Source organism: Camelus ferus, chromosome 10 (assembly GCF_009834535.1).
Source record: "Camelus ferus isolate YT-003-E chromosome 10, BCGSAC_Cfer_1.0, whole genome shotgun sequence".
In the NCBI taxonomy this organism is placed as follows: domain Eukaryota; kingdom Metazoa; phylum Chordata; class Mammalia; order Artiodactyla; family Camelidae; genus Camelus; species Camelus ferus.
In genome coordinates this window covers 39,467,618-39,493,801 of record NC_045705.1, presented here as the reverse complement: position 1 = coordinate 39,493,801, position 26,184 = coordinate 39,467,618, and the positions used below count along the sequence as shown (strand labels likewise).

General features: G+C 41.9%; 1 protein-coding gene and 1 long non-coding RNA gene across 25 annotated transcripts in view; both read left to right on the top strand.

Moving 5' to 3' along the window:
• Positions 1-26,184, top strand: part of DLG2 (discs large MAGUK scaffold protein 2) — a 1,704,777-nt gene that overhangs the window by 1,382,964 nt on the left and 295,629 nt on the right. Inside the window, exon 1 of one of the 23 annotated variants that reach the window (XM_032488781.1) lies at positions 18,039-18,130. The exons of the other annotated variants lie outside the window; for them this stretch is intronic. The gene's annotated coding sequence lies outside the window, so the exon portion shown is untranslated. Of the gene's footprint in view, positions 1-18,038; positions 18,131-26,184 lie in introns of those variants that run through there. 23 annotated transcript variants of the gene reach the window in all.
• LOC116666406 lies at positions 3,516-26,051 on the top strand. 2 transcript variants are annotated; one of them, XR_004323232.1, is made up of 3 exons: positions 3,516-3,528; positions 4,668-4,672; positions 25,659-26,051. It is a non-coding gene; the product is annotated as an uncharacterized LOC116666406 (long non-coding RNA). The 2 variants fall into 2 exon arrangements; XR_004323233.1 differs by lacking the exon at positions 25,659-26,051 and adding an exon at positions 5,222-5,430.

Genomic DNA, 26,184 nt, shown 5'->3' with positions numbered 1-26,184 from the left:
TGTTAAGGATGCTGCTCTGAGGTCAGCACCACGGGTGCCTTACAGCCAGGCCACACTGCTAGAGGCGCTGTGAAAAAAACTCTCTCTCTCCACAAGGCTGACACCTCAGTGTGGAGATCCTAAGTTCCCAGCAGGAATGTTTGCTTGGCCTTCTGATGCTGAGGAGCGGGGAAAGGGAATGTCTGTCCCCCTCCACTTTTATTTAAATTTTTTTAAAACTGAAGTACAGTCGGTTACAATGTGTCAATTTCTGGTGTGCAGCACAATGTCCCAGTCACGCATGTACATACACGTATTCGTTTTCATATCCCCTCCACCTTTCTAATGGGGTGGGGGAGGGGGGAGGCTGTGCCTCCTTCCTGTCTTGGATTGCCCCAAAATAAGAATGATATCTGGACACTGAGCTGCTCCATTAGAGATCATCTGGTTCACTGAGTTCTATATGAGGGATTTTTTAGATCTAAGGTCTTGAGAATCATACTCACTTCTTAAACAACAGAAATGATTTCTGGGGAGGGGCCTCCACTGGGAGGGACCCAGGCCTGCATTTGGGCAGCTGGCAGTGCCTTCCCTAACTCTGCTTATCTAAGCATGCCAACAAGAGATCCAGACAAGGACAGGCTATCAGCTTTGCCAATGTCTGTGGACCATGAAGACTTTATTTCTAACGGTGATTTTCTGTTTCCAGCACTTTGTGTCCCAGAGTAATTAAAAATATCTTCCTGAGATAAAGGACTTTACAAACCAATGTACCTTGACTTGAAAAGTCTGCATAGCTCTATTAAATAGCTACAAACACCTTCTAATAAATTAATGAATAAATCATCAGTTCTTTGGTGGTGAATCCACATTTTGGTCTTTGAGAAAGATGAGAATCAAATTAAATGGGGCATGTCCTCCAGTTCTATTATTTTTACTTTGGTTGGGGAACAAAATAGAGAAAATTATTGAGAAAATATTTAAGGAAAACATATGTAGAAAAAGTATTAAAAAAAAAAATACTGTCCTACCCTGGACAAGACACAGTGCCAAGGGTCAGAGACACAGCGGTGAATATGATAAGCCCCATCCTGACCCTCATGGAGTTTGCAAATTTGAGCTCTGAATGTGCTACCACAGGGGAGCCACAGGTGCTGGGGAGCACACACAGGGGGGCCTGACCTAGACCAGGGCACCTGAAAGATGTCTCTGAAGAAGTGACGTCTTACCTCAGCTTTGAGAGAGGGGGTGGGGTAGAGCTCAGCGGTGGAGCCAAGCAAGGTCCTGGGTTCAATCTCCAGGACCTAAAGTACAATACAACACAATACAGTGACATAGAAAGTACAGCCAGAGCAAAGGGCAGGGCAAGGAAGGAAAAGGAAAGCAGGGGATCCGCACATCCCTGGCCCAGAAACAAGGGAGAGCACACCATGTGTGGCACGGTTTAGATGTAGAGAGGAAGAGGGAATATGGAGGTGAGATTAGAGAGGAAGGAAGCACCTCATACACCTTCTAAGGCCTTAAAGTGGAGTGAAGATGAAAGGGCAGCAGAAACTTGCGGAAAGGTTTGAAGCAGGGTAAAGGTTCTGGTCACCAATTTCAACAGGCGGGTGTGTGTATGGGTGAGGGTGGGTGGGTGTTCCCCACACCAACAAGCAATTCTCTGAGACCAGCTCAGTGTCCTACAATTAAACTCAGTTCTGATACAATCTACCTGGAGATAGCATCAGACTCCACAGGCTAAGGGCTCAGTCCTACAAGCCTGTGCCTAACCTCACCCCACTACTTCGGAAGCAAGTTGCAAGTCCAGGTTGTCTGCTGTATTTCTGACCATCTGATGAATCAGCTATAGATTGGAGGTTCCAATGACCCCTTCCTTGGGTTCAATTAATTTGCTAGAGCAGCTCACAGAACTCAGAAAAATATTTTACTTACTAGATCACCAGTCTATTATAAAAAGATACAACTCAGGAAAAGTGATGAAAGCAGTGCATAAGGCAAGGTATGGGAAAGGTGCAGAGCTTCCGTGCCCTCTCCAGGCAAGACACTCTCCCCTCCTCTCCACACATTCAACAAGTGGGAAGCTCTCCAAACCCTCTCCTTGTAAGCTGTTACAGAGACTTCATTACAGAGGCATAATTAATTAAATCGTTGACCTTAGGAGACTGAACTCAGTCTCCAGCTCCTCTCTCCTGGGAGGTCTGGGGGGTAGCACCAAGAAAATTCTAACAAGGTGGGTTCTCCTGACAACCAGCGCCATCCTTAGGTTGAGTCCCAAAGTCACCTCATTAACATGACAAAAGATTCCTTTGTCTCTCCCATCACTTAGGAAATTCCAAGGGTTTTAGGAGCTCTGTGCCAGAAACAGGAACAAAGGCCGAGTGTATATTTCTTACAATCATGATATTACACAGGGAAATAGCATGATTAGAGTTGATAGAATTTGTGAGGTTGGTGTGGAAGGTGAAAAAAATACTGCCTTAGAGAAGTCAGGCAGACCTAGGGTCCCATCCTAGCTTCACCTTTTACTAACTGTATGGTCTTGATCAAGTTATTTAAAATTTCTGAGTCTTGGAATTCTACTCTGTAGGATAACAGAAATAAAGACCTACCACACAGGAAGGGCACAGTAAATATCTCCTACCCCTTCTCCCTCCTCACCCAAACGCAAAGTCATTTTTCCAGGACTGACTACCAGGGGCTTGCTGAAATAGTCTCTTGGAAGAATCCAGGGAAGAGTTCCAAGAAAATTAACAGTGGGTTGTATTTTGAGAACAAATAGGAATTAGTCATTTGGTGAGAACAGCTATCTATTTCCAGTTACAAGCAGTCCTGGCTGTGGTTATGCTGAGGGTTTCCACTGCGATGCCCAGGCCACATTCTCCCCACCTCGACCTGCCCTGCCTAACATCCTTCTGCTCGTCATAGTCTTCTCCGTCGAAAGGCTCTAAAGGCCCTAAAGAATTCTGTTTACCTTCCTGCCAATTAAGATGCACTTATGAATGGCCTTATATGGGTCTAGCACTGTACAGAGCAGACACACGTAGACACACATATGCACACACACGCATTCCCCATTTCACAGCTTCTGAGAGTGATTCTGTAATGATCCACGTTATCCACTTTGAAAGTGCAGCATCACTTCTACAAAAAGGATGCTCATGGGAGCCTACAGTTAGGAAGAAGGGAGGGGGTTCAGGAAAGGACAGGATTTTCCGGGCGGGCTCCTCCCCTCAAAGCCTTCCCTCTCACCTTCCTCTACCACAAACAGGCACAGGTCCTAAAGGTGCTGTGGGTGGTGCCCCCACTGTACCGGGTTCTTCCTGTAGTGAAGCCCCTAGAGATCCTGCCCAGAGTAGGCGAATGATCTGTTCTCACGTTGGTTTCTTCCAAACAAAACCCAAGAACTTCTTCAGGACAGAGACTGTGGCCCTAGTGCCTAAAAGCCCTGCTGCTCAAGAACATTCGTTGCCGTGAATTAAGGAAGGCGAGCCTGCCGGTTGGAAGGAACAGTGTAGCAAGGGCACAGAGGCTGGGTGAGCTCTTCCGGTGGGTGCTGAGAAGGGGTTTGGACATGGAAGAACACAAAAACCCTACCGTTCTGGGGTGTGAGCAGCTGCACGTAATACATAAACAATCATGGTTTGGAAGTCACAAGCTTAGCTGGCAGAAAGCTGCACCATGAAGATCCAGTTCGACATGTAAAAATGAGAAGTAGGCATGTGTTCACTGATGCACGGCCGTTTGCTGGGTGGTGTGGCGACTGAACGTGGAAGGGCAACAGGATGGAGTTGAGAAAGGATGACCTTGAAAATCAGACAGGCTGGAATTCAAATCTCAAATCCACTACTTCCCAGCTCTGTGAGCTTGACCTGGTTAGTCTCGTAAGACACTAATTTCCTTACCTGTAAAATGGGGATGATAACACCTGTCAGTCTTACAGGGAGCATTAAATAAAATAATATATTTAAGCCATCGGCACAGTGCTAATAAGCACTAACCATTCATGTATTCAATCATGCAATAATAGTTTATTCAGCAGCCATTATATGCAAGGCACTATTCTAAGTGCTAGAAATAGAAAAAAAAAAAAAAGGAGGAAAATTGCTGCCTCATGGTGCATGCATTCTAGTAGGAAAAACAATAGTTTTTTAAAGTCATGGATAATGAAATTATATAACCTATTTGGAGGTGATAGTGCAATGAAAAACCAACAGAGGAATGTAAGGTGAATTTGAGGTGCCGGAAGAGGAGGTGAAAGTTTAAATAAGGTGGTCAGAGCAGAGCTCACTGAAAAGATGACATTTTAGCAAAGAATAAAGGAAAGGGAATGGGCCATGCAGATTTCCAGGGCAGTTCCGCAGGGAAGAGCTGTGTGTAAGGTGCACACCTTGTGTGTTTGAGGTGAGACTGGAAGGAGAGGAGGGAAGGAGAAGGTGAGGGCAGAGGAGCCATGAATGGGTGGGTCACAGAGAGCACAGCCTCTCAGCCTCTGTAAGAGCTCTGCTTTCCTCTGAGAGGAGGATGGGAGGGTGATGAGCAGTGACACGACATGATTTCACTGACACTAAGAGGCCCATCTGGCCACTGTGTTGATAGCAGACTAATAAGGGACAAAGATGGAACAGGAAGCAAGCCAGGAAATCTGCCTGAATAATCTGCATCAGAGAATGTGAAGGGTCGGACAGCTCTGGTAGAAGAGGACGAAGCGAGGAATGACTCTGGGTATAGTTAGAAGGGACAGTTCGCAGACTTCCTAGAAGCCTGGGTGTGGGGTAAAAGAGAAAGGAAGGTGTGAAGGATGACACTAAGGTTTCCTACTATTAGCTGAGGCAGAGATGCTCCTACAGGTGGAGCAGGTAACAGAGGCAGAGACAGACTGCGCCCTGGAGTGCGCCGGGTCCTCCCCGGAGGAGAGGAGGATCCACCCAGGGAACTAAGAGGAACAACCAGTAAGGCAGGAGGAAATCAAGTAGGACCCCAGGAGCGAAGAAGGAAGTACTTCCAGGGAGTGGGAGTGATTGCTTTCAGTGTTGTTGGGAAGTCATGTCAAATGGGAAGTGAAAATTAGCTGCTGAATGTAATCACATGGAACTTACTGACCAAATGAAAAAGCAGTGTCTGCAGCGTATTGGGGTGAGAATCTGTAGAAGTGGATTTCTAAGATAATGAGAGGAGAGAAATTAATGCCAAGGAGCATAGACGTCTCCTTTGAGTTTTTCTAAAAAGGAGAATGAAGTAGGATGATCACTGGAGGATAGAGTTTGTTTTTAAAACAACAATGTCTATGTACATGTTGGTGGAAATGATCTAGTAGAGAGGGGAAATTGGTGTTTTATTTATTTATCTAAATATATGTGTATATGTACACATATATACATATACACATATATACATATATATTTAGAGAGAAGGGAGGAGACGAGGTAGAAAATACTTCACATACATGACTGGGAAATTCTCATTTTTTAATTCTTTGATTTTAAGTATCTCCTATTGATTCACTTTATTTATTGCTGTGTTCCCAGAGCATGAACAGGGCCTGGCACTTCACAGGTGCTCAGTAGTGAAAGCATGACTGTCCCATGCTAGGCTAGGTGCTATAGGAAAGACAGGTGAGTCAGACCTTGATCCCACCCTCAGGGGGTGATAACCTAGTGGAGAAACAGGACATGAACATGGTCATAATGCACAGCTGATGTGATAGAAAGGAATAACCACATTGTTTGTTTTAGTCTTCTCACCCTGCTATTTTGTTGTTTAAAATCAGTAAGTTCCTTGATAGAATGTAAATTGGGGCAGCCACTATGGAGAACAGAACTGGAGGTTCCTTCAAAAACTAGAAATAGGACGAATATATGTATGTATATGCATAACTGGGACATTGTGCTGTACATCAGATATTGACACATTGTAGTTGATTGTACTTCAATTAAAATTGAAAAAAAAAAAAACTAGAAAGAGGTTTACCATATAATCCAGCAATCCCACTCCTGCACATATATCCGGAAGACAAAAGCTCTAATTCAAAAAGATATGATGAAGTGAGTAGCCATGGTGGAAGCCCACATGACAAGGGATTACAGGTTATCTCTAGTACCTGCAGACATCGTCTAAGACATGAGAGTGGCCCTCAGCCAACAACCAGCAACACACTAGGGCTCTCTATCATACAACCATAAGGACATTACATCTTCCACTAACCTTAGTAAGCGTGGAAGTGATTCAACTTCCTATCTGAAGTTGAGCCTCCAGATGAGAACATCCCGCAAACATCTGACTGCAGCTTTGTGAGACCCAGAACAGAGGAGCTCATCCATGCCTGGACTCTCAACACACACACATTGTAAGATAATAAATGTGCACTGTTTTAAGATGCTAAGCTTGTAGTACTTGGTTATGCAGCAATAAGTAGCTAACATGGTACCTTCAATTCCACTGCTTATCAATAAAATCTCTTAAGAGTCTATATTAAACCTATTCTTGCTTTTATTTTAAGACCCTAATGGCCATGGCTCCTGAAAAGTGATTCTGATTATCAATAATGGTGGCATTAAATATTAGAGATAAAACCACAGATCCTAAATTTTCCTTGACAATCTCAATTTGATTTGTCTACAATATTTTCAATAAAGGCAATTTAAAACACACACACACACACACAAAGACAAGAAAAGATACATGAACCCCCAGTGTTCATAGCAGCACTATTTACAGTAGCCAAGATATGAAAGCAACCTAAATGCCGCTAACAGATGACTGGATAAATGTCCACTGACAGATGTGTGTGTGTGTGTGTGTGTGTGTGTGTGTGTGTGTGTGTGTGTGTGTGTACAATAGAATATTACTAAGCCATAAAAAAAAACTCCGGAATGAATGATGCTTAGAACATGTTCTTAATTTATATATATATACCCACACACCTGTGTGTATGTGTGTGTGTGCGTGTGTGTATACATATATCTCAGAAAGGAAGGAATGAAAATTATGTTTGAAGCCATAACCTGATTATCATTTATAAATGACATTTTAATAGTTAATACCAAATTGCAGGTAGAGAAGCAAGGCTAAGAGACTACTTAAGTGAAATCTAACCAGGCAAAGTGCCTGAGATGAGCAGCAGGTGAATGAGTTATTCCAGTTAAGAGCTTCAAGACATCAGAGGAGGGAGAAATTTATTAAACATGGAGGAAGGTGAATTAAAGGCCCTACAAAAGGCCCTTAAGAAGGACTCAGATACAGGGAGAGAAGGCCTCCTGCCTCCTCCCAACCCTGTGTCTCCGCAGATCTTTAGTGACATCCTGTGTTCTCCTTTTGGTCCTGATTTGTTTTCATGAACATTTTCCCAACAGACTGGGGATTCCCTGAAAACAGAGGTGTGTCTTGATTATAACTGCAGCCAGGGCCTAACTCAGCAGCACGAGGCACACAGCGTTGTTAGTAAGTGGTGAATAAATCAGCAAATGAGAGAACTTTTAGAAGTCTCCCCCAAGGGGAAGGGAAAGCCTTTAAAGCCTTTAAAAATTTGTTCCCAATTTTTCCCTGAAATGCTCAGATGTTTTTTTAAGTCACCTCTGCCATCTATGATCCAACATACTACCTTAGTTTTCTGGTTGATGCAAAGCTTACAAGAGAATGACTGAAGTGTGGTTTGGTGGATGATATCCCATGGGCAGCATTTTATTTTTCTGGAAGAAGCTCTTCCTATACTCCATATCTGCTCAGCTTATGGGATGTCAGAACCCCTGTGCGCATCAGTAAACTAGTAAAAAAAAAAAAGAAAAATACCCCCTTCCTCAATCCCCAGGCCCACATTACTATCTGCTCCTGGAGACATAATCTTCATGGATTCTTTTCATTGGGAACATCCACTCTCTTGTCCTGAGAGCCTCAAAAGATAACACAAATCACTCTGAAGGCCAGAGAAATTAAACAGTGCACCCAAAGTGATAAAATTAAATGGAAACCTGAATATTTAGCTGCTTTTTTTTTAAACATTTTTTCCATTTACCATATTGTCATACACTGTGCCATAAAAACCTAGTATCCCCAGAGAGAACAAACAGCATCTTCACACTGAGGTCTGATTCTTCAGTCTGAATCATCCTGCCCTTGTTACATACAAAATGCTTAGGTATCATCAATCAGGTAGTGCTACATGATAACAAGGAAAATAAGCCATTGTTTCTGAAGAGTACTTTCTAATTTACAGAGCAATTTTATGTTTAATTTTCAAAGCAAACTTGAGACAGAAAAAGGATGGACCGTTACGTATAATACCCACTTTTCACAAAGAAACCAATTCACAGAGAATTTAAATAGTGCATCCAAAGTAATAAAATTACTCTTTTCTTAGACATTCTCCTAGTTACTTTCATATACTGTGGCATTTGAACCTGGCAGTCCAAGGTACAATAGACATTGCAGCTGGGATTATTCCCTGAGAGTCCACAAGATGGCAGTAAAAGACTTTTGCACAGAACTGTATACTCCAGTGGTGTCTGGCCTGTTTGCAGTTTTTGTACTGCTGATTGTATTTGCATTAACACTGGTCGTTATCTTAATGGTAGGCTTTTAAAATATAATTCAGGGAATAAAAAGTGAATTAAAATATGGAAGTAGAATTTGTGGCTTCACTGCCTCTTTTTTCTCTCTTTTTATATTGTGAGTCCCATTTTTGTAAGTAGCAGAGCACTAAGAATCAGCCAGAAGCCCTAAAAGCCAAGACTGCTGGAAAAGCTCAAAATGAAAAATGTTGCTCCTTCCTGAACATAAACTGATCGATGATTCTCTTGCTTGAAGGGAAGAAGAAGAGGGGTCAGTGAAAGGCCAATAGTTAATCTCCCATATAATTTAATTGCTTGTTATTTCACTCTGCTCAAAATCTACCCTGGAGGCAAACGTTCCTGATGGACCATGCTGAAAATGATTCTGGGATCTAAACTACAAAAACTTTTATTGCCTATCTCTCGTGTTTTGTGTGCAACATAAACTGCGCTAAACTATGACCATTTTTTCATGTATTTTTTTATTATTTTATTTGTAGATTTATGATAGGGTTCAGGAGAGTAGAATCTACATTTTTCCTTCATTTTTCTTATCTGCCTTTCTGTTCAGCATATGTAGATGTAAGTCAGTTGTGCCAGAATTGCAAACATCACAGAAAAGGATACTTCCTGTATCGAACGTAAATGTCATTGAGTGCTTATTAGCATCGCCTTTGTGTAATAGATGGTACTTAAAGTTCAAAAAGATGACAGTGAGTTTGCACTAAAGCTGTAACATTTTTAAGTATCAGATGTCTCTGGTTTTAAAGTCATTTGGGCACTCTCCTGTGCTGTCCAGATTTCTCTCTTCTCTCCTTTCCTGACCTCTCTTCTCTTATCTCTTATTACCTTCCAATTCATGGTCTTTTCACATTAAAAACACAGCTATCATTTTGCTTGCCTGTAAGACTCTCCTTTCACCTCAGATGGCTCATCACTTTATTTTCTAAGCTCATTTTTTTCCCCTGAGAAAAATTCTGATACAAGCTATTAAAATTATATATTTTTCATTCCCTTACCAACATCTACTTAAACCTTCTGTTAGGAAATAAGATATCCTGCCCTGTCCATTTATCCACCCATCCCTGTCTACAGCAAACTTGACAGAGGTTTTCAGAGCTCACACTACCTTGCTCTGCAGGATGCAGTGATGACTAAGCCATGTGTCATGTCCTCCAGATGCATGTGGTCTAGGGGAAGAAGTGGGTAGGTCCCCCCAGAGTTATGCCATAAGAAAAGTACAGAGAAACAAGGGAGTTCCAGAGAAGAGGCAAAACCAGACCAGGTGATCTGGGGAGGATTCATGCTCTCCTTAGACATGAGTAGACCTCCCAGAGGCTCCCCGCAAGTCTGAGATAAACCATCTTTCCATCAAGCCACAAAGGAAGATGGTCAAGTCCAATGCAGAGGAGAAAGGCTGGGGGTGCCCAAGAATTCTGCACAGTCCAAATCAGCAAGACAGGAGACAGAGGACACTCACCAGATCTCTGATGTGGGGTGAGGGGCTTGAGGTCTAGACTGGTGGGAAAAGCAAGCAGTTCCCAGGGGCAACCTGACCAAGTCCTGACCACCTGCTCCCTCAAGTCTCTGCAGAGTGAAAGGATGGAAACTTGTGACATCTGAAGGTCCTTCCAGCTGCAGCATGCTAGGAATGTACGTGTTTGAGAGAACTCTGGGTGATAAAAAGAGGCACTGAAGGTTCCAAACAATTAATTTATGACTAATAAGTAAAGGTTTCCCCTTAAATAATAAAAGTTTAAAAAACAAAAATAAAAATTGAAGGCATGCAATCATGCTTTTTTTTGTCTATTGGTTATAATTTAACCATCAGAATAAAGTCAAAATTCCTCAGGATGGCTTTTTTAAGCTTGTCCAGCCTCATCTCTAAAACCCCCTCCCTCCTCTATTCTCTACCATATTTAATCCTTCAAACACGCTGCCTGCCTCACCCTCTCCTCCTGAATAAGTCTCCTCTATTCAACCTGTAGATCTCAGGTTACTTGTTACACTCTCTGAACACCCTCTCTGACAAATCCCACCTCACCCTCTCAACACCCACAGAAATGCCCCCGGGTAAGGCATCCCTTTTAACGGGCTCATATACCCAGTACGTCACCATCACATTTCACCACGCTGATTTGTAAGGACAGATTTAATACTCCATTTCCCTCATCAAACTGCAAGCCACGACAATATCTCTCATTTGCCTGACTACCTATAAATATTTCATGAATGAAGTTAATTATTTTAAGTCAGTAGATTCTGAGTGAAGACCTAGTAAAATGAAGCATGGCAGTGTATATCCACATTGTGCTGGGCATGTCAGAAACTGTCCCTGCAGCTTGACTCTAAGGATTGCCAACTGACAGGAACATGTGTAACCTAACAGTGTTTGAAGGATGTTTTAAGACTGTGCCTAGTATCTTAAAAATTAAAATGTAAAAATTATAGCTATGTTTTCCGTGTAACAACCACTAGAGGGCAGTGAAAGCCAACTTAGAACATGTAAGAAAAAAAGAACTGTAAAAATGTTTTCCTTGTTAAAAGCTGGACAGATGATCTTGTTTGGGATAGTTTAGGACTTGCAGGCTACAGTTTCTGTGATTACAGCTTTAGCAGTTATAATTACCTTCCTGGTGTGGTATTAAAACCTAGATTATCTGTGATAATAACATCACATTACATTTTGTGCGTTATCTCATTTGAACCTCCCACAACATTAGCAGGGAATATATTCTTTTCCCATTTTCCAATGAAAAAATAACTGAGGTTCAAGAGGTGTTAATCTAGTAAGTAGCCATAAGAAAGCAAACTACTGGCACAAACCCTGTAAATACTTGTTGGCCACTTATATTTACCACACGCACAAAATTCCTTGCTCAGGCAGACAGTCTGGGAGAACACAGTTCCCAAAATTAATTGCACCAGTTTGTGGTTTGAGGTGACCACAAGGTAGCCATCTGATGATGATGTCAAAATATTTACCTGGAACCTATTTACAGAAATATGGTGCTGGTGCCTAGAAAAAGGACAAGCTTCTGGCCTCACTGGTTAGACCCTTGTTAGGGTTGGATGTTCTATTCTAGTTGCTGCATTTTTATGAAGGACTCAAGAAGCAAGAGACCAGGATTAATGCACAAGATACAGTTGCGGGTGAAAGGGAAACTGGGATGTCCTCAAGAGGGTGAGATCAAGGGAAATGGAGTCAGATATAGTGACGCTTAAGCACATTGGCTCTGGAGTCAAAGAGTGGGACTGACTTGGCATCCACACTACAAATAGAAGTCAAGTTAATTCCAGGGACCTGCGTTGGTTTATTATGCAGGTTTGTAAAATGGTCACTCCTGGATTCACTAGAGAAAATCCTTGACTGCCTTCATCTGAGCAAATGGGAGAAGTCCTTTCTGGAGGCCCAGGGGAGACTCAGGCAAGGGCCCGCACATTGGGCGTGGCCTTGAACAGTAACAAGATGAGGAGGATGTCGAACTTCCAGCTCAATGAGCTGGCCTCCCATCTTTTCCTTCACCTTTGGCGTGAGCAGACCTGAGCTGGGCCCAGGGAGCCCTAAGGGCCAGCTGGAGAGTGGACACTGTGGGAGGAGTTTTTCTTCCCCCTAGGGATGTCTTGGTGACCCCTGCAGGTCCTTCACCCCCACTGCCCGTGAATTTATGATGAATTTCACTTCCAAGGAGGTCATTCACCACAATAAGGTCTCCATTATGGAGCTGGATCAGTCAGCATAGCCTGTGCTATCACCATTTTATTAGAAGGCTTAAGTGATGAACTTGTCTTTGTGGCTGATGATAAAGGCAAACTGAAGGGTGAGACAATGGATCTTCAACATGGCAGTCCTTTTATGAAGATGCCAAATATTGTTTCCAGCAGCGATTTTCCTGTCACTACAATCCCCAGCTTAGTGATTATCACAGCAGGTACGCACCAGAAAAAAGGAGAAACACACCTTAATTTAATCCTTCGAAACGTGACTATCTTTAATGAGTTCCCATATGTCCAACACAGTCCCCACTGCAACTGCTAGTTGGCTCTAATTCAGTCAATATCTTAACTTACGTAGCCTGGAAACTGAAATTCTCAAAAACTGTGTTATTGGAAGCGGCTGTAATCTGGACACTACCCATTTCCCCTCCTTGACTGGGCGGAAGCTTGATAACCACCCTGAAGGCTGTCATGGGTAGATCCCCGCAGAGCACGTTGACTCAAGTGTTCCTGTGTGGGGTGGAGTTAGCATGGCTGGTGTCCCTCTGAGGGGTGTGAACTCAGATATAGGAACTGACAGAGATCATAAGCAATAGAAAAATACGTGCAAAGAAGTGACTGCCAGTGCCCATGGTTATTAAAATGAAAGGCAATACAGTTGACCCTTGAACAATATGGGTTTGAACTGTGCAGGTCCACTTATATGTGGATTTTTTTTTCCCGATGGTAAATACTACAGTACTACACTGTCTACTGTTAGTTAAAACCACTGGATGCAAAACCGAGGATGTGGGGGAACCACAGACATACAGAGGGCCCGACTGTAAGTTACAGGTGGATTTTCAACTGCACAGAGTGTGGGGTCCCTCAATTCCCCTCACCCCCGTGTTATTCAAGAGGTAACTGAACTTCTCTGGCCACTGGCCTTATCTGGAGCTGATCTAAAACAAAGTATTTTGAAGACTCTTAGAAGAGGGCACCCGATTTCTACCATAATTAAAGACCTTTATGGAGTAACTGAGGCAGCGGTCCTCAGTGTCCCTGGTACTCTGGGAGAGAATGGTATCGCAGGCCTTATGAAGGTAACGCTGAACCCTGACGAGGAGGCCCACTTAAAAACGAGTGCAGAAACACTTTGGGAAAATTCAGAAGGAGCTCAAGCTTTACAGTTTTTTCATGCTACCTTTCTAAAGTTATGGAAGGAGAGAGAGGAGGTAGGGAGGGGACTGTGTATGTGAAACCTACAAATAGACCTGAAACCCTAAACGCTGGAAACAGGAAAGTGGGTAGAGTGACTCCCCTATGTATTTAGCCCTCCAGCTCTTTTATTTAGCAGCCAGATGCCGGATGATTTTTTTTTTTTACAATCCTAAGTGACTGCACTGATGGAAGTGTTTTGGGGACCTCTAATGTATCAGTACTTATTTTCTATATATATGTAGTTGCCATTTGGCTCAAAAGAATCTATGATGTAGGTGTTTAGTGTGTTATAGAAATATTCTAAGCTGGAAAAAAATAAAAATTCTAATTCCTTTAAATACATCCTAATTATTTTGTTCTGGTTAGCGTGTACCTATGTTTGTTTATATAATATTAAAAAAAAAAACTGTACCCACCTCTACAATGTAAAAATAAAAGTATATACACAGAAGGGGAAAAAGTGGATCTGGATCCTGACTCTGGACTACTCTGCCTCAGTTTTCTCATCAACAAAATGATGACTGTGTCTACTTACAGGGCTGCCAGGGGAAAGAAACAAAATAATGCATGTATTATTAGTGTCACTTCTGGCACATGGAAGGATTTAATAAATGCTGACTGTTGTTGTTGAAAGTATTTGCAAGGCTTTTCTGTAGAATGCAGACTATTTGTGTTGCCCCAGAAAATGTATCTGGACCCAAAGAGGCACTAGCTCAGACCAACAGTTTCTGAATCTGATAGGTCTGTTTTCAAATCCTGTTTCCACCACTAACGCCTAAGTAACCTTGAACAAATCACTCATCCACACTGAGTCTCCATTTTCCCGTGTTATGAAGCATTTACTGCAGCTCTTTGCCATGCTAAGTGTGGTGGGTGGAGTGATTAGGTCTGACCTCACTCCTTTGTAGTTAGTCAGCAGGCGTCAGCTAACTATCCACAGGGCTTGGGAGAGGGAATTCCTGCAAAGGATGGGATTTTTTTTTTAATCAAATCTCAAAGGATCCTTGAAAATGTTGGAAACAAAGTTTGTTCTCACGTTCAAGTTGTTTTCATCTGGTATGTCTTAAGCTGGTCCTCAAGTGGACATTCATTCAAAATTATATCCCTTCGAAGTACTCTGATTTGCTTTAGTTTATTATTATTTGGCCTTTAAAGTGGACTCGATTCCTTTATTTCCTAAAGAGCAGGAAGAAGGAAACATGTTGGCTTTTGGAACCAGAGAGATAACTCAGCCCTGCTCTACTGCTAACTAGTTGTGAGACCACTGGACAAAGACTCAGCCTCCCTGAACTAAACCTCCTCATCTGCAAAACAGGGCTGACTCTTACCTCAAAGGATTGTTACGGGGCTTAAATGTGCCAGGGTACAGGACACCCAGCATGGTGCCTGACACAGAGGAGGTAGCGGGTGGCCCCACCTTCTTAGGCAGTGCAACCAGCAGCCCCAGGGTCCGCAGCTCTGTGAGCCAGCCTCCAACTGCTCTGAAAGTAGCAGGCACTGGCCTTCTGGTGATGAGCCCACCTCAACCCAGTGACACTGCTCTTGCCAGGTGAAGGCTGACCTCTGGTCCATTTCCCACACTTTTGGTCCATGAACTCTACCTCCTCGCACTGTGTGTGCACCTAGGGTTCTAGTGTCCTCATGCTCATTCTGTCCTCCTTCAGTAAAAATCTATTTCTTCAAAGAAATTAGATACAGCAGTTCACACTGAAGTTGAATGTCAGGAAAAAGGCAAAGTTTAATCCCAACTATATCAAGATTTTAACAGCATAACAAGCCTAAAGCGAGAGCAATGAATCTCAAATGGTAGAATTAAAGGATTCCCAATATCCCCGATGAGGAAAGAAATTCAGAAACATGATAAAGTCCTTCATAGCATGAGTACAATTTTGCATTTCAAAGGTGACTGCCTAAGGCTGTGATCTCTCTGATAGCAACCTCAAACCTTATTTTTATTGATTCCAGCACCTGGCACATGATAGGCATTCAGTAGGAGACTAGATGGTCTCAGGGCCATGTCAGATGTACAAATACATCTCCTAGCCCGCATATCCCTCCTAGACACAAACATAAATCATTTACAGAACACTTGGGAGGAGGGAGTTAGAAGAAATAGAAGTACTCTCCTTTGCCTTAGTTTTGAGGATAGAGCAAGTAGATTTCCTTTACTTACTAGGGAGAGTTTCATAGAAGAAGCAGGATTTGAATTGGGCTTCCCAAGGCAGGGTGACAGGATGACTATGGAGAAGAAAGAGTACTCCCAGCCCAGGAGACAGCACAGATGGAAGTTCAGAAGCTACTAGTAAAGAGTGCTCGTGACAACACTGGAGGCACTTGTCTGAATAGCTGGTTTTGGAAACCTTTACCCCAGCGTACATTTTCCTATCTTCATTTGAGTTTCCTTTGAACATTTTAAACGCTTCTTCTCCCACACATCCTCTCACACTTCTCCTACGCACTCCCAATCCTCCGACTCTCCCACATATATAGCAAAAAAAAAAAAAAAAAAGGGGGGGTCTCTCTGTTATACTAATTTCCTCTAATCTTTTGTTCAGTAATGTATCACAGTCAGAACAAGTTTCAGCTCATTAGTTGACAATCTCAATGTCATTCTCTTAAAATAGTCAAAGATTTTCTCTTGTCTTTACTATCCAACGATAAATAAGGATTTTAATGTCCCTTCCCCCACTGCCCGAGGCTGAAATTTTCCCATCAAACTCAATTTTGAACCTTCTAAAACTCCTCTGGAGAAAAGAACCAGGCAGATTTATTTTACCATTTCTTCTTTAATCTAAAAAGCGAATGACATGCATTTTACTCATTAAATATTTTTTAACCAGGAAATAACCCAAAAGAACCCAATTTTTTACATTTTACATGTCATTTGCATTAAAAAGTACAAAATGGAAATTTGCTTTTAGTGGTATCAGTAGTGGTATTAGGTTGAACCGTACACATTGCCACTTTTCATGGACTCCTTTGAACATTTGTTCATTTATTTGTTTAATAAATGAAGGAACTAAAGCACAAAATTCAAAAGCTAATTGGTAGAACGAGCTAGAGCCATATCCACTGAGTATTCTTTAAAATATACTTATCCCTGGATTTTGCCACCTCCCAGGACATAGAAGCACTAATTTAAAATAGTGAATTAAATTATTTATATTTTGATACATAGGACATATATGTGAATATACATATATGGATGTAAATCTACATATACACACATAAAAATAATTGCAAACAATTTACTTTAAGAAAATATTAAAGTTTACTCTTTTTTTTTTGCCCACTGCAGGTGATAAAGATCAAGATTAGACAGGAATTTCTAGATGACAAAAGCCAAGTAAAAGTTTCTGCTTTGAGAATCCCACCCACTTACTAACCCTAGGTAGATCTGTGCTGGAAAGGAAACTTACATGGCCAGACACCCACAAGCCAGTAAAAAGAAAACAAAAATGTCACTTTTCATACCTACAACAGATATTTTACATACATTCTCCTGAAGAACATGTTATACAATTACACATACTTTTTCTTAGTGATTTATGCTTTTTGCACATTTATTTTGTCTCCTATTCATCAAAAAAACTTTTTTCCTAGTTTACCTGACTTTCTCGTTATACCTACTTTCAGGAGAAGCAATATTTAGAACTGACACATTCCCTGCAAATGGGTGGCATGCATGCATAATCATCTATTATCTAATATAATATTCATGGTTATCAGTCATTTCACATGTCACCAATGTGACTCTTCCCCAAATGCTTCTTTGACCCTGTGTTTTATATCTGAGGTTTATACTAAAATTATATCTATGCAGTGATGTTTTCATGTTTTTAGGAGGAAATGAATTATTGGCAAAAGATGGGTAAGAAACGAAGGTTATCATGGAGGTGATGTAAACTTTGAGTTATTCACATGCCCAAAGCCCAAATTTAGACTACTGTTGACAGGCCAGTGCTAGGAAACAAGGGGCAGATGGGGAGGCAACCTTGGAGTCTAGGACATTCAGCTCAGCTCGTAATGACAATTTTAAGGAGGACGAACATTCAGTCAGTTCCCATATATACAGCAGGGTTCTACATTAGAGAAGAACAAGAGGGTTTTTAAAAAAATGTTTTACAGCAGCTCCACAGTCCTATAAATCGTAGAGAACTCCCCCAGAAGCCCAACGTGGAAAAACCCTAAATTCTTGTCTTTGACTTAGTCACAGAGCATCAAATATAAACAAGATAGCCTGAGATGGTATTTCAAAATGCAAGCAGAGAAAATTTTGTCATTTCAGTTTGAGAGCAAGCTCCTCTGGTTTACCTGTATTTGACAGTTAACCCAGTGTTTCAGTTGTATTAATGGTGGAATGAGAAAACATTTAGTTTTGTATTAGCATAATTACAGGGTTCTCGAAGCAAATCAGTTTAGACTTCAAACGGTCAACTAATTCCAGAAACTGAGCGTTAGGTGGTAAACACGGTAAGTCAGAGGCGGTCCTCCCAACGGAGCAGGAGAAATAGAGGGGAAAGGATGTAGCGAGAAAGTGGAGGGAGGTCGGTCAGAGGGAGGGGGTGGGAGAAAGGCGAGAGATCAGCGGCAGGAAGAGGGAGCAGAGACAGCGCAGAGGAAAGGTGAGGAAGCAAGAAGCGCTGTCGCAGATGCAGATGCAGAGAAATCAGGAGAGGACCTCGTAGGTGAGACCCAGAGCGGGGTGGGAGGGAAAGCGGGAGGGGGAGAGCAGGAAACAGAGAATCAAGGGAGCCCACCTCTGCGGGGCAGTGGCTGTGGTAACACTTCCAGGTGGCTAGGTGTTTGGCAAAAGAGAAAACTGCAGTAGAAAGCTGCATGCAATGCTAAATTGTAAAGGGAAAAGACAGAGGAAGGAGATTTTAAGGAATTAAAATTACATGTCTGGGTTCCACGGAACTCCCAGTGCCAAGAATAGCAAGGGCTAGTTTTGTATATTTTACTCTGATGCTGGAACTGTTAGGGCTGTGGACGGAGTTTGAGAGCTCGGATTTCAGCTCCAGTGCTGCTTCTCCTCCTGCCCACCCCCACCCCCTCACCTCCAGTCCCTTATTGATTTAATGCTAGTCATTCTCACGACATGTGGCCGAGCCTGCGACAGCGGTCAGCGCCTACAGCCAGCCTTTCATGCAACTGGCCCAAGTGTAGAGTTAAGTACAGTTCAAGGAGTGAGCTGGGTGGGGAGGCACTGAACTTGGCCATAAGAATACAACATGCTTTGACATTGATTAAGATGCTCAGCGGGTGGGGGACGGATATAGCTCAGTGCTAGAGCACGTGCTTAGACTGCAGGAAGTCCTGGGTTCAATCCCCAGAACCTCCACTAAAAATAAATAAATAAATAAGCCCAACCCCCGCCCCATGAATAAATAAAAAGAAACTGCCACCTTAAAAAAGATGCTCAGGGAGATTACTGAGCTCTCTGTAATGCCCGAAATGGGGGAGCTGCTAAGGGGGCCTGGCCCCTGCACTGACCAACTGGGGCTGAAGGGAGCAGCCCCTAGAGACCAAGGGCTGTGACAACATGCCTGAGGGGCTGTTTAAGGAGATGGAAAGGCAGAGTGACCCACAATGAGGACAGGCACTAGCCAGAGCTGGGGCTGCTGTTAGAAGGCATCCTCTTGTGATAGCAGTGAAGGGGATGGTGGGGAGGGGGAGGTGTTCAGGCAACAGCACCCGGCATAGGTGCCGGGTCAGAGACAGTGTCACCTGCAGCCTGAGGCTGGAGGCAGCCAGTGTGGACTGTAGGAGGAGAAGGCAGAGGAAGTGGAGGGGAGAAAGCACACAGTCTGTGTATCACAGACTGGAGCTCTTAGCCCAGCTCTGCCGGCGTGGAAGCTTTTAACATCTCTGTGCCTTGGTTTCCTCACTTTAAAAGTTAAGCTCAGCGAAGTTCTTGGGAGGATTTGCAATAACAAGCCCAGCATAGTACCCTCTTGTTCAAATTCCGTTACTAGTATTATCTTTATTAGTAAACTCCTTTCTTCCACATTTAAACCTCTGGTCACAGACAGTTTAAGGAAAGCCAGTTTCACTGGATTTCTTTCCCTCTTTTCTAGCTTATCTCCTGATTCTCTTTCTCCCTCCTTCCCATTACTTACTGAGCATTTACTTTGTGCTAGGAACTGCACCATGGAGGTGAATGCTGATTTCTTGATGTTTTTTCTCTAACCATAACCATGGGAATGTGGCTTTTCAGCTCTGTTCACATCCAGAGCTCCAGCAACTCCATGGAAACTCAGACTTCGCTGGGGAGTTGATTTCTGTAGGGAGCTGTGTTCTGTGTGCTAAATTGGGAGGGCTGGAAGGAGGGAATTAGTAATTAGAAAAGATTTAAATGACTGAAAATGCCTCCCTGACTGTGTAAATGGAAAATTTTCTGATGCTTACAATATTCACTTGGGATTGATGGTAAAAGACTGCACACAGCCTTGGCTGACTTACGAAGCTCTGATACATGCTTAAAGGAACAAAAGCAGTAAGGAGGGAGAGGTCGTTCCAGAAGGGGGCAGTTCTTCCTCAGTCCTTTGATTCTATGCAGGTGGTCTTTTCAGAAGAGTTTTGAACTGGTTCTGTTGCCGCTCCCAGTCCTCCAAATGATCAGAGAGAGACTTCTTTAGGAATCACTGACTCTTGGAGTTAAGGCTATCCGTTGTGTGGTCCAGCTAGCACTTCCCAGAAGAGGCCACATTCAAGGCGGCAGCCAAGCAACGAAAACCCCACCCTTTACGGAAGCTGACTGCCTCCTGTCAGGGTCCTGCGTATCTCCTCCAGCAGTCCTCCTCTCATCACTTTCTTTTCTAGTTTGTCTTCTTTTCATTATTAGCCATTGGAATTGGCCACCAAATTTTTGGTGAGCTGGTTAATAATGCCTTTTTTTAGAGGAATAGGAGTTTTAAGGCCTCTTTAAAGTAGAGGAAGAGATTTATTAGGCACATGTAACTGCAATCAGTTTCAATAATAATTTGTGAGGATGGGACTTTGTGCCACATCCTAGGAATGTAAGAAGACTAAAACAATGAATGCTGGGACTGCCCTCACAAGCCTTACAGTCTAGTTGGAAAATTACCATTTTCCAACCCTCAATAACTTTTTCAGACAAGCATAGTAAGTAGATGCTAAAAAAAAATTGAGATGAAAATTTATTGGATAAAGCAGAGTCACATGGTTTTAAACAATCACCCCACAGATTTGTGTTTATAAAGGTGCCTTTAGAATGGAGAGATCTGTGGTCCTTAACCAAGTAACCAAACTTTGTATCACCAGTAGTGAGACAACCTCACATTTTCATCCTGGTGTGATACAGTGAGAAGTAGACAATATCACTCACAAGATTTTGTGGGGGGAAAAAAAGTTTGATCTGATTCTGATCAGGAAGAAACAATTAGACAAATCTAGAATGTGGAACAGTCTATAAGCATCTGGCCTGCCTGAACTCTTGAAAATAAAAATATAAAAAAGGAAGGAAAGAAAGAAAGGAGAAAGGAAAAAAAGGAAGAAAGGGAGGGGAGAAGGAAGGTAGAGAGAGGAAGGGAGGGAGGAAAGAAGCGAGAGGAAGGAAGGGAGAAAGAAAGGGGGAGAGAGAAAGAGAGGTAATTTTATTAAAGAAAAAAGAAGGTAGTGTTTCAGATTAATAATTACTGAAGACATAATAACCATCAAATACAATGAGTAAACGTTGCTTCAATCCCAAATTGAAGGGAAAAAAATCTATATAAGACATTTTGAGGACAATTGAGGAAATTTGAATAGGTACAGTATATTAGATCATACAGAATTATTGTTAGCTTTCTTAGGTGTAATAATGATAATGTGGTTATATAGCAAATATCTTTACACTGAGGAAATGCCTTGCTAGTATGTTAGGTTTGAAATGGCCTGATGACTGCCACATATTTCAAATGGTTCAGAAAAAAAAAAAGTGTGTGTTTATGTGTGTGTCTCTTTTGAGCAGACAGAGACAGATCAATTGAAAGAGAAATGTCAGCAAAGAAACAGAGAAGGAAGGAAGAAGAGAGAGTAAATGTGCCAAAATATTAGCAACTGCTAAATCCTGATGAAAATATGGATTTTCATTGTACTGTTTCTTTAAATTTTTCTGTAGTTCAAGATAAATGGTTGGAGGGGTTCTGTTGCAATAGGTCTAGATCAAGGCTTAGGGAGAGGGTAGTAAATTAGAAAAGAAAGAACAAAAGTAAAAGCTATTTTGAAGGGAAAATAGATTAATAAATGTCATTTCTCAACAAAAGTGGTAAATATAGTTCATTTTTCAGCATCTGTGTCTGTGCAGATCGCCTCCTTTTGATTTGACTGATGAAACAATTGGAAAGAGAGGATTTAAGAGTCCTTGACACAGTTTGCCTGAATGCAGAAAAACTGTTTCTGGGGAGTTTCAGGCAGTGAGATGATGGCCTTATTTTTGGGTAAGGGGAATAAGATAAACGTTAAGATGTAATTAAGGACAACAGACAGATGCCAAGATACACATAAGCCCAAACACAAAAGACTGTTACTATCTTGAGAACCAGCAGTGAAACAAGCATCAGGGAAGCCCTGCGTGTGCAGTAGCCAGAGTCTGAGTTTTGTATTACTGGGTTTTGATCAAGATTAGGACTTTATTGCTACTCAAGCCTTCAGATGCTCTAGGAACAGACCATTTGACAGGTAGGTCTCTGGAGACAGTTTTTTCTTTCCTTTAAAATTGATTTTAATGCTTATGAATGAGGTCAACTGAGCAAGGGGGAAAAAAAAGAACCAAGAACCTCTTTCACAGACACTGTAATCTCATTAAAGTTCATTTGGAATTAGCATATTTATGTGAAAAATAGTGTTGATCCAGTATTTCTTACTGCAGGTGCCACTGCATTTTTGGAAGCAGTTTTTCACTGTGTATGGCAGTGCCACAGTCTGCAGGACAGTCAACCAGCCCGAGCCTTGCATGATTAATGCTAATGCTGACCCCAAACGCTAACATTTTTAAAAACCAAAAATACCTGCCCCTCCCTCACATTTCCACACCCAGTTGAGAATTTCTGGTAGATTCGAGGTCACTGAGGCCAGAGCCATTGCTTTTTTTGGCCAGTGTGTCCCCAAGACATAGTACAGTAAAGACACTCAGTAAATATCTATTGAATGGATTTATGTATAGTTTGAAAATTTGATTATTCACATTTACTCCGTTTTCCTATAAACACTACTGTATTTCTAATCTGCCTTGTTAGCCCTTTTTGTTTTTTATTGTCAAAGTAACACAAATCTCAAATTCAATAGTTAAAACTTTTTAAAAAACTTTAAAAATTGTTCTCACAATACGTGTTCACTTAAAAATTATTCAGATTCTACTAAAGGCTATAAAATAAAATGCAGTCCGTTCTCTCTTCAGTATTTCACCCCATCCTCAAGGCCTCAGCCGTTTAAAACCTCTATTAGCACTTGGTTGTATCAGCTTTCATGCATTCTCTATGAGATCATATATTCTTTTTTTTTCTAACAGGGTTATATATATATGCAGTTCTGCACCTTGTTTTTCTTTAATTTAGTGAGGTATCATGGATATTTTTTGGTATCAGAATATTAGACATGTACATCACTGCTTTTCATGGCTGCATCTTACTCCATTGTGTGGATATTTCATAACTTATTTAATCAAGCCCCTATCAATGGTGTGTTTAACACTAGATTAAATTTAGTGAGAGTTTAATATCAGAAACCCCAAAAACAAAGTGTTTTTTATAGCAGAGTATTTGCAGTCAGTGCACTGATTTCAGAGAACATGCTGAGAAGCTCAGGAGGCTGCTTTTATTACCACCATCCATCTAAGAAAGGCCTCAGCTTCAAATTGGACACTAGCCTAAGGGAATCTGTCAGCCTAAAATCACACACACATCCAATCCCAGAAGTAAGGGCTCAGAGGGTGAGGTGAGCAGCGTATCTTTGAGGGCAGGAATTTAGCCTCATGCTCCAGAGTGTGACCCTTTGCCTGAGCATTTTTGGCACTTAGCTGATGTGTAGGTGAGTGATTCTTCAGCAACAGTGTTTTCAAGGGCATTGAGACAAGGAAGGGGGGGCTTCAGGGACACCTGCACCATAATATCTACAGGCCAGCACTGCTCTGAGAGACACTAGTACCAACAGAGACCCGTGAAAGTGCAATATGTTGGCCAGAGCCCTGGAATGAAGGGAATGGTCAGCTGTGGGTTGTATGGGTCACTGTTCTCATGTCCATGTATCCCTTCCCAAAGTATATCTTAAAGGAAGTTCTTGAGCCATCCTGCCAAGCCTTAATTGGTCACAGAGCCCCCAAAGGGCCAGAGAGCTTGTAAATCAGCAATGTCACACCACAACTTGAGACTAAAACCAAATTTAGGCATGAATGAAGAGCCAGCAAGAGGCCAAAGGAGAACAAAGAGCTACATCTCCACCAGAGGTGCCCACACCTGACTGATCACCTATCACTCGTGAGCTTTTCAAAAATAAAGATTCTCGGGCCTCACCCACAAGGACTTTTATTCAGCGAGTCCAGTTTAATCAGCCATTCTCCCCCTAGATGACAAATTCCTTCTGAAAAAGACTCTGGTTATTACCTGGGCTCATAATAAGCATGCAATAAATGGCTGTCAAACATTTTTTTGATTTAAACTTTAAAATGATGTGATCTGTTATAATCATTGATTAATTCGAGAAACATCATGAGATATCTGTGTAGTGTTCCAGGTATTAGAGGTATGGACGTACAAGAGACAAAGTCTCTACTCACAGGAAGCTCTTCTTGGAGTGGGTGAAATAATAAGCAGGCTAAGTATCAGGTGAGCCTAAGTTCTCTAAGAAATTAAAGCAGGATGTTAAAAGACAGGCTGGAAGGCTACTTTAAATGTGGTAGTAGGCAAAGAGCTCTCTGAAGAACTAGCTTTTAAGCTGAGACTTGTGAAATGAGGGAGCAAATGTGAGAGGAACCAGGGAAGAGCACTAGTCAGAAAGACACGGATACAAGTGCCCCAAGGCTGGAGGGAACTTGGGTTAGGTGACGCAGAATGAAGGTCCCTGTGCCTGGAGAACCGAGAAGGAGGCAAAGAGTGGAAAGAGATGGAACCAGAAGGATGGGTGGAGGTCACAGTTAGATGTTTGGATTTTATTCAAAGTACAAGCAGCCAGTGGGGAAAAAAAAATAGCAGGAAAGAGGCATGATCTGATGTACACTTCGAAATGATCATTCTGGCTGTGGGGTTGAAAGTGGATAGAGAAGAGTAGGGGGGCCAGAGTGAGAACAGGGAGCCTAGTCAAGAGGCTACTGCAGCATCGCCGGGAGAAATGGCTGCTTGGACAACGGGAATGGGGTGGAGCTGGAGAAAAATGGTTGGAATTGAAATACTGCTTGGAGCTAAAAAAAGACATGCTGATGGATTACATGGGGAAAGTGGAAGGGAAAGAGAATTAAGGGTGTTTGGCATGGAAGTTCTTGGTTGAGTGGTTTGAGTGGTGGACAGTGGTATTAGTACTTGCTGAAAGTGGAAAAATTCCCCAGAAACACGTTTGGGAAAAAAATTAAGAGACTGATTTTGAGCATAATGAGTCTGAAAAATCTCAGATATTCAACTGGAGATGTCACGTGAGCAGACAGATTTATAAGTCTAGACTAACAGAAAAGTCAGAGGTAGAGACACTAGTACCATCCTATATTTGTATAATTTATTATGAAGCTTCAACTATTTTTGCTTACATATTCTTATAAAGATAGTTACTTTGTCACTCAAAACAGATGAATCCTGAAAGTTATTTACTGTGTTTTGGCCTAGAGTAAGCTGGGTTTGGATGCCAAATTATACCTTATCATTTTCAATTAAAGACTCCAAAATGATCAGCCCTCTACAAATGCCCTGGTAAATCAAAACATTTTTAAAGGTTTCCTTTTTTTTTTTTTTTTTTTTAATATATGCCTTTTTGGATCAGAAAGCCAAATTTAAAAGGGATGTTAATTTTAACTAAGACATGTAAATATCTGGTATCAGTTTTGCATTCTGCCTCTGCTCCGGGAAGACTCTGGTCTTGAGCTTTCATGCAGCAACTGTCAGAAAAGTTATCACTCGCAACCAAGTACAACAGACTCCAGGAGGAGAAGTGAATTTAATCAGAAATTTCCACTTCAAATACAATTTATAGTTTATTCACTCTGAGACGTGCTGGAGGGTGTTTGAAAAGTTTAATGCTGAATGAACTTGTTTTTCTCAAGCTGCCAACAAAATACATATCAAGCATAGAATATATTTGTTTATTAATCACTAGACGGGACCTCAGTGATTTTGCATAAGGCTCTCCTTCTAGACAAAGAAACTGAGGCTCAGTGAGGCAAAGGGACTTCCCAAAGTGAAATAAGCTAACAGTAGGGTGGGACTAACACTCAAGACTTCTAACTTCCAGGACACTGCTTTCCAGAGCACCATACTTCTTGTTTCAATGCCTAGAGCCTTAGCACTTCTCCTTGGCCTGCTAAGTCTTTGAGATACTTTGACACTGGTCTAGGTCATCCTCGTACTTTGTGAGTATCAGGGGAGGGGTAAGTAATAGTTAATAATTATGTGTCCTTACCATATACCAAGCACTGCTGCAAGTATTTTATACATATTTACTAATCTACCTTAGAAAAGCTCGGTGGAAGTGGGTACTCTTATCACCCCCATTTTGCACAGCAAGCCTTTTCTATCTCTGGGTCAAGTCAGATCAGGGT